This window comes from Balaenoptera ricei, chromosome 20 (assembly GCF_028023285.1).
Source record: "Balaenoptera ricei isolate mBalRic1 chromosome 20, mBalRic1.hap2, whole genome shotgun sequence".
NCBI classification, from domain to species: Eukaryota; Metazoa; Chordata; class Mammalia; order Artiodactyla; family Balaenopteridae; genus Balaenoptera; species Balaenoptera ricei.
In genome coordinates this window covers 3,101,142-3,115,021 of record NC_082658.1, presented here as the reverse complement: position 1 = coordinate 3,115,021, position 13,880 = coordinate 3,101,142, and the positions used below count along the sequence as shown (strand labels likewise).

Below are 13,880 nucleotides of genomic sequence, written 5' to 3'. Positions count from 1 at the left end.
CAAAATGTTTAGACTTTTAGTGCAGCATATAATGTTCTATTACTACCTCAGGTGATAAAAGGAAGATGCTGTTACTAGCTGATAAATTCACCACCCTTGTGGCCATACATTTTATATAGCATTACCCTGAAGGGATACATCAAAAGCATATCATTGGAAAATAAGATTTTAAGTTCAAAAACAAAAACTTTAAAATAACCCCTAAATGTTTACTGTTTTAGGACACAAGCCAGCTTGGACAGATAAAAACGGATGAATCCAGATTGCTCCCTGAATCTTTACATTGAACAGTATATTTTTTTAAAGCCTTAAAAGTCATCCAGCCAAGTTCTTTCTTTATTCTACACGTGAGGAAACCGAAACCCGGTAGGTAAACTGCCTTGTTCAAGGTCAAAGAAGAAATCTGAACTGTGGTTGCATTACGTTTTATTCACACCATTCCCATCAAAATTCAAACGTGACATGAGATGGGAATAAATGGGAAGTGAAAGCTCCTGAGTTTCTGCTGCACAGGCCTGCTGTTTTTCTCACTTTGGCCATTCTGCAGAATTTGTCAACGTAAAATCAGCTGCTATTAGCTTCAGACTAAACCCTCGATTCCCTAAATCAGGGGGAAAGGAACTGAAATGATACTTCCTCAACTCAATAGTGGAAGTAGATGGGTAGTAAATAAAAACAAAGTTTGCAAAATATACTCAAGACAGTATCAAGCATGAATACTTGCAGGTAGCTCCCTAAATGCCATTTTAAGAATCCCGGAATGGGATCTGAGACCAGGGAAAAATATTTTGTGAGAAAACGTTCTTCTCGGAGGTGTTGTTAAGAAGACAAGTTATCAGAAGGCTGTGCCAGAAAGAATCAGATTTAGGAAATGGAGGGTCAAATCCTTTTGCGGAAGAGGGTGTTTGTTATCTACTCACTCCAGGATCTGCACACGGCAGTGTCAAACCAGCCTATGGACAATTTTTTCTAGTCAAATCATAATTAAATGGTAAAGCACTTAATACTAAAACTTGATGGACAAAATTGATGTGAGGAAGTTAATTCCAAGCTTTGCTGAAGTCAAGATAGATCACATTTATCTTACATCCTTCGGGAACTGGGTCTGTCAGTCAGTCACAGAAGATTAGAATCATGCAGTTACAGAAATCTGGAACAGGCAGAAACTCAGAGATTAGTCTGGATGCTTTGAACTTATTCAGTGTGAAGCGACAAGGAAAATGCCGTATCTGTCAATGAAGTTGCTGTTGAGGAGGGCTTGGGAATGACTGCACCAAGTCAGGGAACAAGGCAACTGTATAAAAGAGAATTAATTATGCCGTGATTCACAGTCACTGGCTGTGCTATAAATACATTTATGGAAGTGTTTTTCTTTTCCCTTTTCCTTTCCTTTTTCTCCAAAAGGCTGCGTGGATGAGCCTTGTTTCCAGGGCTCACATAACTGCACCTAGAATCACAGAATGTTAGAGCTGGAGGGACCCTCAAGGTTTGCCCAAGGTCCTCCACCGGCATTTTCCAGGTGAGGAAACTGGAGCCCAGAGAGGTCAGGAAACTTTCTGGAGGTCACGGAGTTAGTGCCCCGCAGTCTGGACCCCTGGTCTGCCGAGTCCCAGAGTGCAGTGCGGTCCACCACACCTTGTCATTTTCCAGTGTGGGCAAAAGACGGTCCCTGGACGGGCGTGTTTCTTCCAGTCAGAACTCAGCCCCAGAGCCCTGTGCAGCCAGAGGACCTGAAGCATGTCCTTCCCAGAGGTCACGGGTATTTCTGATCGTCACTTTAATGAGAAGGTATTTTTAGCTCTTCTCCTCCCATGAGCATTCTTCCAACTCACTTTCAGGGCTCCGGGTTCAAGCTTCGAGGCCAGGATAACTTTTTTTTTTTTTTTTTAAGAAATCCAATTCAGTAAGCTTTTAGTGAATGCCTTCAATGTATAAGGCATTGAACTGAGGGCCTTGGGAATGGAGACGTGAATGAAATGGACCCCTATGTCGGAGCAGCTCACACGGGATTGTGGAATGGGGAGCAATGAGCTTTGGCCAGGAAAGTGGTGTTGGGAACTTACTAGAAATTAGAAAAGCAAGGCGCTAGCCTCAGACCTTGTCAGGAGTCGGGCAGATTTAGTTTCCCAGCGTTGCTCTCCCACTTACGAGTTACGGGACAATGAGAAATGCGCTGTGCTTCCACGTCCTCTTCTGTAAAGTGGGGTCACGAGGGAGTAACCACGCCCTAGGTTTGCTACCAAGATTAAACGAGGCAATGCATGAAGAGCCTCTGCACGGGGCACAGGGGGAACGCCATGAATGCTTAAGGTCACTGTTATTACTTGCGGACACCTAGAACGAACAGACAACCAGAAACAGTCCAAGCTGAGGACCGCGGAGCTGCGTCGACAGGGAAGTTGACTGTGACTGTGAGAAAAGGCTCAAAAGAGGAGGTGACCCTGCGTGATGGGCAGGGTGTTAACAGGTAGCCTGGTGGGGAAAGACAGTCCGACAGAGTTACCAGCAGGAGTCCAGCGCCGAGTCAAAACATCTTAGGACACAGAGAACGGCGACTAGTGGGGACATCCGGGTCTCAGGATGTGAGAGGGGAGGTCGGAAAGAAATGGGGTTGAAAAGGGAGTTTGGGATCAGAATCTAAAGCCACTGCAAGCCTTTGTGTGCCCGGGAACCTCGTGCATCGTTATGAAATTATGTTGTGTTGTTTCGACGTTCCTGATGTCTCAGGAAACTCCAGTGACACAGCGTTTCCCTGTGGATGTGCAGGTGGTAAAGCCGGGGCTCTTCATCCTCATTCACATTTATCCTCAGTGCTCTGCCCTGAAGGGCTACCCATCACCTGCTGATTTAGAAGCCCAGGATCAGAAAGGTTGCTACAAACTGTCACAGGCAAGAGGTGCCTGAGGAGACACGATGACTAAATGCCATGTGGTCTCCTGATGGGATCCTGGAACAGAAAAAGGACTTTAGGGAAAAACTAAAGATGTCTGAATAAAGTATCGACTTTAGTTAATAATAAAGGATCAATGTTGTTTTCTGCATTGTGACAAATGGACGATACAGGTGGAAGATGTTAGTAACAGGATGACTGGGTGTGTGGTGTAGGGGACCATCTGTACTACCTTGGTAATTTCTCTGTAAATCTAAAATTATTCTCAAATTAAACATTTATTTTACAGAAATGCATAACATTTGAAAGGGAAAAAATTGTTCCTGGACAGACTTATATTGTCTTCATTAATTTGCTGGTCTGGTTTAGGCTTACCAAAGGAAACATTCTGAAGTAGTACTTAAGCTGTTCCTTTTTAAATGAGGAGCATTTTAACATGGAGAAAAACACATAAAAAATATTTTTAAACATACCTCATTGTGGCAAACTACTTGAGTACTCCCTTTATACTTTTTTCATAAGATTCCTTTATTTAACTGCTCTTAATTACATCCAGTTGCGTTGGCTCTATCAGGTTGCTTTTAATAGCACTTCTAGTAAACAGAACTACAGAGAAAAATCTTGGTTGGTACCGGTCGCTAGGATGGGGGTGTAAGTCATAGGTATGAACTGCTTGTGTACTTGGGCGGGGAGAACAGTTATGGGGGTCAGTATGGGGGTGGGCAGGTAGAGAGAAAGGGGAGACAGGAGAGACATTGCAATGCTATGAGATTAGTGATTCTCAGCTAGCGGTGATCAACCATCCCCTGGAGATATTTGGCAACGTCCGGAGACTTTTTCTGTCCTCACAATTTGGGGACGAGGGAAAGGGTGGTGGAGGGTTTGCTACTGGAATCTCGTGGAGAGAGGCTACAGCGTCTGCTAAGAATCCTACAGAGCAGAGAGCTGCTCACCACGGCCCCCAGCAAAGAATTCATATTGAGCCCCAAACGTGAATAATGCCAAGGTCGAAAAACTCTGCATTAAATAGAAGAGGGAAAAAAATGCGTTTGCCTCCATTATTTCCTGTCCCCCAAGGAAACTAACAATTGTCTGAACTTATAAGCACTTGTATATTCTTCTGAATTCTACTAAAGGATAACAACTAACCCATTATTATTACTGACCCATCGTTAGTGAAAATACTTGCCGAAGATTCTTCTCAGGCTCCACTTCACATCGTCTTGGCCCTTCTTCCACTGAGACCATTGCTAAGGCAGCAACTGCCAGTAGTGTCATCTGACAGCCTCTTGCTTCAGCTGCGCTTTCTGCCCTGGGGCCTCTCTGACACCCACACAGTGGGATGATTACCAGAACCTTCCGGGCACTCATACATGTGCATCCCGGAAGCTCTAAGGAATTGCTGCCCCCGGGGTCAACATTTGAACCTTGGAGGACGGGAACTAGTGCATAAATCTCCTCTTATTCCTTCTTTCAGACGGGCAGTTCTAAACCGCATTGAGCCCCGATCTTTATGCCTGTGCCATAGGCAATGGAGCTACTAAAGCTCAGTGGAGACCACTCCACTAGGCTGCTATTAGCAGGCTTCCCCACCAATCTTTTCTTTCTTTTTTAATTTTTATTGGCGTATAGTTGATTTACAATATTGTGCTAGTTCCAGGTGTACAGCAAAGTGAATCAGTTATACATATACATGTATCCACTCTTTTTTAGATTCTTTTCCCACATAGGCCATCACAGAGTATTGAGTAGAGTTCCCTGTGCTGTACAGTAGGTCCTTATTAGTTATCTAGTTTATATATAGTAGTGTGTATATGTCAACCCCAAGCTCCCAATTTATCCCTCCCCCGCCCTTACCCCCTGGTAACCATACTTTTCTTTTCCACATTTGTGACTCTATTTCTGTTTTGTAGATAAGTTCATTTGTAGCCTTTTTTTTAGATTCTACATATAAGCGATATCATATAGTTGTCTTTGTCTGACTTACTTCACTCAGTATAACAATGTCTAGGTCCATTCATGTTGCTGCAAACAATAAATGCTGGAGAGGGTGTGGAGGAAAAGGGAACTCTCCTACACTGTTGGTGGGAATGTAAATCGGTACAGCCGCTATGGGAACAGTATGGTAGAACTACCAGAGGATCCAGCAATCCCACTCCTGAGCATATATCCAGAGAAAACCATAATTTGAAAAGACACATGCACCCCAGTGTTCATAGCGGCACTATTCACAATAGCCAAGACATGGAAGCAACCTACATGTCCATCGACAGAGGAATGGATAAAGAAGATGCGGTACATAAATACAGTGGAATATTACTCAGCCACAAAAAAGGACAAAAGAATGCCATTTCCCCACCAATCTTGCTCGCCTTCTTCAGTCCACCACGCCTCGTATCTGAGATTACTTCCCCAAAGAAACGACCCCATACAGCCCTTGCCTCAGGCTTTTCTTTCTAAGGAACCTAGGCTAACAACATGCTCCTTAAGAATTTTTTTTGTCAAAGATTTTCCTACCGAGTGGCAGATAAGGATTATTATGGGTTTCATAGAGTCTCTTAGCTCTAATTTCAAGGAATAATCACAATAATAAATATTAACAATAACTAAAGTAGTTATTTATGATAGTCTTCCTTACAGAAAATGAAACTTAGATTCAGAGAGATGGAACTTTGTAGAAATCCCTTGTGGAAAGCCAGGATTTGACCCCAGTCTGCTTGAGCTCAAAGTTCTTACCACACAGGGGCTAGAAGTTTTCCTAGAAGCAGTATGAAGTCCAGGTACAAAGCCTGAGAACAAAATATTTTCTTCTGCAAAACAACCTTGCTACCATATCCTAACTCGTTGAACCCGTCACGATTGCAATACAACGCCTAACACAACAAGGTAATTAAGGTCATGTTGGAATTTCACGTAGAGTTAACCACTGAGTAGGAGCGATTATCTACAATAGTCATAGGGCACCAAAGCGAGTCTAAGAGCACAGTGGTCAATATAGGGAAAACCGTGCGTGTGTGTACGTGTGTGTCTTTGTGTGTCTGTACTTCTGTGTGTATGTGAGGGAGAGACAGTCAGAGGAGGAGACAGACAGAGAGAGGAAAAAAAAAAGGGAGGAAGGGAGGTAGAGAAGGACAGAGAGAGAGAGATTTTGAACCTCCAGCCCTAAAGCCAAAGGCCAAATTGTAATTAGGTTTTGTAGTCCACTGTTTCAAAACTGTCACACTCCATTTATGTGAACAGTCAAGAGCTCCCTCAGCGGCTGGAGGAGCTTCACAGTGAGTGTGATTGTACAGGGAAGGACACAGCTTTGCCTTTACAAAACTAGGAGGTGTCAATGCCCTGACTTTACCTCCTTTAATACTGTGATTGTGCGTGACGGTGGTTGTCTGCAAGTAATGGTGCTGTTGGATTTTGTTGTTACTTTTTTGTTTTGCGTTTTTTTTTTTTTTTTCTGAAATGAGCATTCGTTTAAAGGTTTCCAGGGCACTAGTCTTAGAATCAGAAAACTTACATTGAAGTTCTCTCAATTACTTAATGTAGCTCTGAATAATAGTCATAGCAGAAATAGTTGTACTGGTAGTAGAATAATTAAAACCAACAAATGCTTATGGACCATAAATTATGTGCCAGGCATTCTGTTAAATGCATTACATGTGTCAGCTCATTTAAATTCCCTCAATAACGCTAGGTGATGAATACTGTCATTGTCACCATTGATGAGATGATTTATTAAATACAACTAAAGGTAGAGATATTAACTCATCCAAAGTCACACAGCCAACATGTAGGATACTCAGGACCCAAATGAGTCTCCACGCTCCTAACCCTTTTCTATTCTGCCACCTTATGGAACACTGAGCTTCAGTTTGCTTACCCATAAAACGGAGCTGGTCCTCCTTTCCCCGTGTAGGTGTTGCTGCAGTCAGGGTCTTTCTTTTAAGGAGGGTGGAGAGAGGATGAATGATACCACATATCTGATTGGAAACTCTTCCTTGAAATCCACAAGCTAGACTGGCATTTTGGAACGTCGCTTCTGTAACAGATGAAAAGGCCGATATGAGATAGATGTGGAGCACAGCGGATTATGCTCAACTTAATAACTTTCCACCGCACTGGGGGACTGTCCACTGCCCACCCTGGCCTTTCTGATTTTTCTGACACATCTCCATCACAGTCACACCTCGAGAACTTTACAGTCGGAACTTTTAGTCATAGGGGAGACTTTTAGTAAAGTCAAACTGGTTGAAAATAGTAACATGTTCTCTCTTGGCCCAAGAGGTTGTCAAGCAGTGGCAGGCAGCGGGGCTGTGGACAGAGCTTGGACGCGTGGACTCGGGTGTCTGCACGCGAGCCTGGGGGCCTCCTCAGGTGGCCCCAGAGGTGGAAGCAGCCAGAGGTGAGAGGAGAAGGAAAAACAGGCTTCCTTAGGGATGGGGCTGGCTCTCCCCGTGCCGCCAGCTCTCCCCATGCTGCCATGTGTCAGTGAAGAGTGCCAAACAGTTCAAGGTATTCTAAATGTCAAGCAAGACTTCCAGGTTGTTAGGGAGGCTTATTTGTCAAGGTGGGATTATAGAAAATATTGTATTAATGGTTTGTAAGCTTGATTTATAACTTTCAAGTATTTAGATGGGGGCCTACGGCCCAGACCCCAGCGAGAGGAGGGCGTGGCCTGCGTATTGCTATTAACGGCTTCTCTCTATCCTCAACAAGCGGGCTCCTTTTCGCCCTTCAGATACCTGCATACATGGTATCTTCTGAGAAAGGCCATCTCTGGCCACCCTGTTCTGCACAGCCGTCCCAATACAAGCCGGTCACTCTCTACTTCTTTCCTGTTTTATCCACAGCTCTTGCATTATCTGCTTTCTTGTTTATGGTACCTCCAGGCCAGAATGTTTCCTCCTTGGAAGTGAACATCTTGTTTCACTTCTTCATGGCTGAGTTCCTAGTGCCTAGAAACACAAAATAAGTGTTCCATAAATATTTATTTGATGAGAGAATAATGGATAAATTGATAAAATATATGTATATATCTGCACTTTTGTCTTAATAATAATAAAGAGCTGTATTGTGTCTGATGCTTTTTTATAATTTTTATTTTATATTGGACTATAGTTGATTTGAAACATTGTATTAGTTTCGGGTATACTGCAAAGTGATTCAGTTATACATATATCTATTCTTTTTCAAATTCTTTTTCCACTTAGGTTTATTACAGAATATGGAGTAGAGTTCTCTGTGCTACACAGTAGGTCCTTGTTGGTTATCTATTTAAAATATAGTAGTGTGTATATGTTAATCCCAAACTCCCAATTTATCCCTCCCTGATGCTTTTTTTAATGTCAGTACACAATCCCCTCTTATTCCTTTTGGACTTGATAGCCTGCTAATTATAGAGTTAACAGCACTCAACAATTATTTTGAGAAAGGAGCAGGAAAGAGAAGCAACCGATATGGGAATAAACAGTGTGTCTTATGTTAAACAAAACGGCAAACAAAATAGTTTTACCCGTCCCTCTCCCAGTCCCATTCGGATCTAAGGCAAAGTCAGACAAGATTTTTTTTTTTGGCCCTATAAGAGGATGTTACACTTGTTACAAGTGTTACACATATGCTAATTCTTTTCTGAGACTAAAGAAAGTGCTGGGGATGCAGATTTCAGTAATGACATGGTCAAGGCCCAGAGTTTCTTACATTAATAATTTGAACCTCACTTTCTGAGAAAATATACACATTGTCTCAGATCTTAAAATAGTTTATGTATTTCAGTCACTCCATAATTATTATTTTTTTATAAATTTATTTTATTTATCTATTTTTGGTTGTGTTCGGTCTTAGTTGCTGCACGTGGGCTTTCTCTACTTGCGGCGAGCGGGGGCTACTCTTCGTTGCGGTGCGCGGGCTTCTCATTGCGGTGGCTGCTCTTGTTGCGGAGCACAGGCTCTAGGCGTGCAGGCTTCAGTAGTTGTGGCACGCGGGCTCAGTAGTTGTGGTGCACGGGCTCTAGAGCGCAGGCTCAGTAGTTGTGGCGCACGGGCTTAGTTGCTCCGCGGCATGTGGGATCTTCCTGGACCAGGGCTCGAACCGGTGTCCCGTGCACTGGCAGGTGGATTCTTAACTGCTGCACCGCCAGGGAAGCCCCTCCATAATTACTGAATGTTATTTTTAAATGCCAAATATTATACTTATATATTTCATATCAATATTCCTACAAATTATATTTAGGTAAATAAATCTATTTTGAAGGAAGAGGGATTTGGGCTTCGGGGTATGTTTAATAATCTATTTGTTTCTGTCATTGTTGATAAAAAACATTCCATTTCAACACTTTGTAAAAGGATACACATGGAGCAAGCAACCTATTTATTTATTCCTTAGTCCAAATTAAAACTGGTACATAATTGCCATATCTTCAGTTCTTCGAAAACAGAGCTTTGAACCTATACAATCATATTCTGTTGAAATGAAATTAACTGAGATTCAGTAAAGACTGCTTCATGCTCAGTAAATCCAACTCATTGTCTTAAATACACCAGCTTACGTACGATCCCCATTTCCCCTCCTAGCTACTTTATTCCCCTTCTTTTCTCCTTTTGAACTGCCGACCCGAGTTAGTAGCCAAACATAATAATACAGTGTTTGATCCTCTGGAAACCCATAAAACTACAAACCAGCAACCGCCAGGATGTTGGCAGAATTTCTGTAGACAGCAACCAGCAGGGGACTGTTTTTTGGAAATGAAGCAGTGCATCGCGACCACTGATACATCAGTACGGAAGGTAATAACCTCTGCCAGGCCCTGTCCCCACCTCACTCTTACAAACATTTGAGATGGGGAGAGAGAATTCATCTTTTACAAGACTAAAGCCTTCTTTCTTTTAGCTTTTACTATTTAAAGTTCTCTCCTTCGATTCATTTTAAAATTCATTCTGCCTATTTTTATTAAGCACTAATGGACTTTTAGAGCCCTGAGCTAAGTACTATAAAGGATAAACATATAAATGAAATGCACCCTCTACATTCCTTCTAGAATAATAAACTCTAACGGCAACTTTAAGTTCTCAGGTAGTGAGGGACTCTCTCCTCGCTACCACAGAAATATTTGATTAATGATACAGCTGAATCCAAATGAATCCAAATGAAAGGAAGGGAAGTTCCCAGGTTCCAGAAATAGAGAGGCAACTCCAGCTAGAGAGAGAAGCTTGCAAACGCTTACCAGAGGGACCCCAGAAACTAACAGAACAGCTAGGCCGTGGAGACTGGGACTGGTATTTTAACTCATGCAGATGAACAGGAGAGGTTGCATTGACCTTGCATTAGATTGAGATTTACAATTAAGCCTTACATCCGGCTAGGTCTGGGCTAGATTTAAATCTTCTATACGGGGTGGGCTAGCTAAGTCCGTTCATCAGCTTGTGTGTGTGGCAATGAGAATGTATATCTCTGCCTGAGCTCTTCTTAATGGGAGGACAAAATAAAGCATCCTATTGGAAGTTAAGAGTCTCAGACCAACACCACTGGTGTGGAGCGAAGTTTATGCAACCCACATGGTGCTTGTATACCCCAAGGTGAGAAATCAGTGTAAAAGCAGGTCACTAGCCCTTGAAATCCTAGAAACAAATTGCAGAGCAAACTAAACACACACATTTTCACTGAGAAAATGATCAACCTCTGCTGAGGACTGTTGCCACATCTTCTTGAGATCATGAATGTTGCAGCTCACACACACAAAAAACCATTTCATGAGGTCAGCAAACAAGAGGATGAGCATACAAGACTTGAAGTAACAGAATGATGTCAAAAGATATAACATAGGTAGGTGTCAAATAATGAAGAATATAAAATGAACAATGGAAACATGAGAAAAAAAAGCTAGGCTGATTTATAGAAGGGGGGGAGACCAGAATTAAAAAATGTAATCAAAGAAAGAAAAAAGATCATTGGACAAAATTAAGCTGCTGTTGAAATGAGAATTAGTAATCTGGAAGACAGATCTGAGGACATTATCCAGAATGCAGCACAAAGAGAAAGGGAAATTCAGAATATAAGACATCAAGAGAAATAAGAAGGATAGAATAAGAAAGTATAAAAATGGCTACTAGGAATTACAAAAGGAGAAAAATGGGGAGAATAGAGAATAAATGAAATATTTAAAGAGAGAGTAGCTGAAAATTTTCCAGAATTTCTGAAACAGATGAATCTTCACATTTTAAAATTACAGTCTGATATCTGGTTAAAAAGGAGATTAAAGGAGTTCTGAGCCCAGTAGTAGAATATACTAATATTCCTGCAGATAACAATTACAATCAAGTAAAGTGTAAAAGCAACTTTGAAGGCACTGCAGAGTGATGAAAAAGAGCAGAAAGTTGGGGACATTGGATCTTTGAAGGAAGGGAACCACACTGGGTGAGACCCCTATTTATACAGCATGTTCTCCTGAGGGCATTTTCCATTGTACAAAGTAGCTGGGACTTGTCGCTCTATATGCAAAAATTAATTCAAGAAAAATAAAGTATAAAGTTATAAAATAATGTAAGAGTTAAATCTAGAAAGACACATAGGAGGACATATTCTCCACCTTAGAGTAGACAAGACAGGATGTACTACCCATGAAAAAAAAAGTAATTGATACATTGGACATCATCAAAATTAAAACATCTCTTCTGACAACACCAGTAAGAAAATGAAAAGGCAAACCACAGCCCAGCAGAAAACATTTACAATTAATTTACCTGAAAGAAAACCACTATATCAAGAATATATAAAGAACTGTCTGCATCTATACAGATTTTTCTATCACATCTTATGTTAGTTTTGGTGGTTTGTGTCTTTCAAGGAAGTTGTCCCATTTCATCTAAATGGTCAAATTTTTTGGCATAAAGCTGTTCATGATATTCCAGTTATCCTTTGTGATTTCCCTTTGCATCCAACAACTGCACAAAAATCTTTTCAAGCCCACATGAAATGTTTACCAAGATAAACTATATGCTGGACCACATGGACCAAACATCATATGCAGGATAATAAAACAGGTTTTTAATAACTTTCAAAGGTTTAAAATCATACACTGCCTGTTTTGAGACTACCATTAAACCAAATGGAAAGCAATAACAATAAAATATGTAGATGTCTAGAAAATTAAAATATTTTTGTAATTAATCAACAACCTAAATAGTACACAGATCAAATGAAAAATAAGAAGGGAAATTAGAAAATATCTTGAACTGAATGGTAAGGAAAACATATCAAAGATTGAGAGATGCAGCTAAAGCAGTGCTTAGGAGGAAATGTATACCTTTAAATATTTAAAATCAATGTTTAAAATTGTAATAGTTTAAATCAATGTCTAAACATTAAAATGTTGAAAATCAATCATCGAGCTTCCAACTTAAGAATTTAGAAAAACGGGAAAATATAACACAAGGTAAGTAGAAGAAAGGAAATAATAAATATAAGGATGAAATTCAATGAAGCAGAAAAAAAGAAAGAAAATCGGCAAAGCCAAAAGTTGGTTCTTTGAAAAACGTAATAAAATTAATAAACCTCTAGTTAACTAAATATCTATTAAAAACTTGAGTTCCTAACCAAAAATACTCCCATAAAGAAATCCCTAGGCTCAAGGCATTTACTGATCAATTCTGAATACTATAGCTAACTATTCCACGCTCATGTATCAGAAGATTCAATATTGTTAACATGTAAACTTTCTACCCAACTGATCCACAGATTTCAACTATTCCAGTATAGATCCAGGGAGGCTTTCTGAGAAACTGAAAAACTGATTCTAAAATTTATATGGTCGTGAAGACAAAGTAGAATAGAAAAAATCTTAAAAAGGAAATTCAAACATTTAAATTTCCTGATTTTAAGTCTACTATAAAGCTACAATAATTCAGACAATGTGGTACTGGCATAAAGGATAGACACACAGATCAACAGAACAGAAGAGGGTCCAAAAGTAGGTTGATATATACTGTTGCTTGATTTTCTACAACAGAAGCAAGGTTGGAGGAAAAGGTTTTCCCCAACAAGCAGCTATCTATGGAAAGAGAAAGAGAGAGAGAAAGAGAGAAAGGAAGAAAGAAAGGGGGAGGGAAAGAGGGAGGGAGGGAGAGTGGGAGGGAGGGAGGAAGGGAGGAAGGAGGAAGGAAGGAAGGAGGGAGGGAGGGAGGAAGGAAGGAAAGGAAGGAAGGAAGAAGGAAGGAACGAACGAAGGAAGGAAGGAGGAAGGAAGGAAGGAGGAAGGAAAGGAAGGAAGGAAGAAGGAAGGAGGAAGGGAAGGAAGAAGAAAGGAAAGGAAGGAAGGAAGGAGGAAGGAAGAAGGAAGGAAGGAAAGGAAGGAAGGAGGAAAGAAGGAAGAAGGAAGGAAAGGAAGGAAGGAGGAAGAAAAGGAAGGAAGGAAGGGATGGAAGAAGGAAGGAAAGGAAGGAAGAAGGAAGGAAAGGAGGAAGAAAAGGAAGGAAGGAGGGAGGGAGGGAGGAAGGAAAGGAAGGAAGGAAGGAAGGAAGGGAGAGAGGGGGAGGGAGGACGGGAGGAGGGGTGAGAGAGAAAGAACCCCAGGACTTCCCTCATATGATATGGAAAAAAAAAAAAAAAAAACTCAAGATAGATCATAGACCTAAATGTTAAGAACCAAAACCAAAACCTTTAGAAGAACAGTTGTTAAATCTCAGTGGCAAGTGCAGAGGTGTGTGATATAACTTTCTGTATTCCTCTGAATATGTGAAGCATTCTATTTAATAATTTAACTTTAACAATTTTTTTATCTTCTTCAATTTCTGAGCTAAATGGTGGCATGTCTTGCTGACTTCTCTCTTCAAGTATTCCCTGGGCTTCTGTCTTCAGCTTTTTTGCCTTGTTTCAAGCACTTCTGCTGAAAGTTCACAGTTCTTACTAGATGTCACTCTTTCCCCAGATGGTGACAACCACCCATACGACTCAGGAATGATTAGCTCTGAACTCCGGATTCATTTAGCCAATTGCCAATTAACTG

At 41.0% G+C, this 13,880-nt stretch overlaps 1 protein-coding gene across 1 annotated transcript in view; it reads right to left on the bottom strand.

Annotated features, from left to right (window-relative positions):
- Positions 1-13,880, bottom strand: part of KCNJ16 (potassium inwardly rectifying channel subfamily J member 16) — a 151,711-nt gene that overhangs the window by 105,865 nt on the left and 31,966 nt on the right. The window contains exons 4-5 of the mRNA XM_059906470.1: positions 7,768-7,839; positions 6,765-6,923 (exon numbers count right to left, since the gene is read on the bottom strand). The gene's annotated coding sequence lies outside the window, so the exon portion shown is untranslated. The remainder of the gene's footprint in view (positions 1-6,764; positions 6,924-7,767; positions 7,840-13,880) is intronic.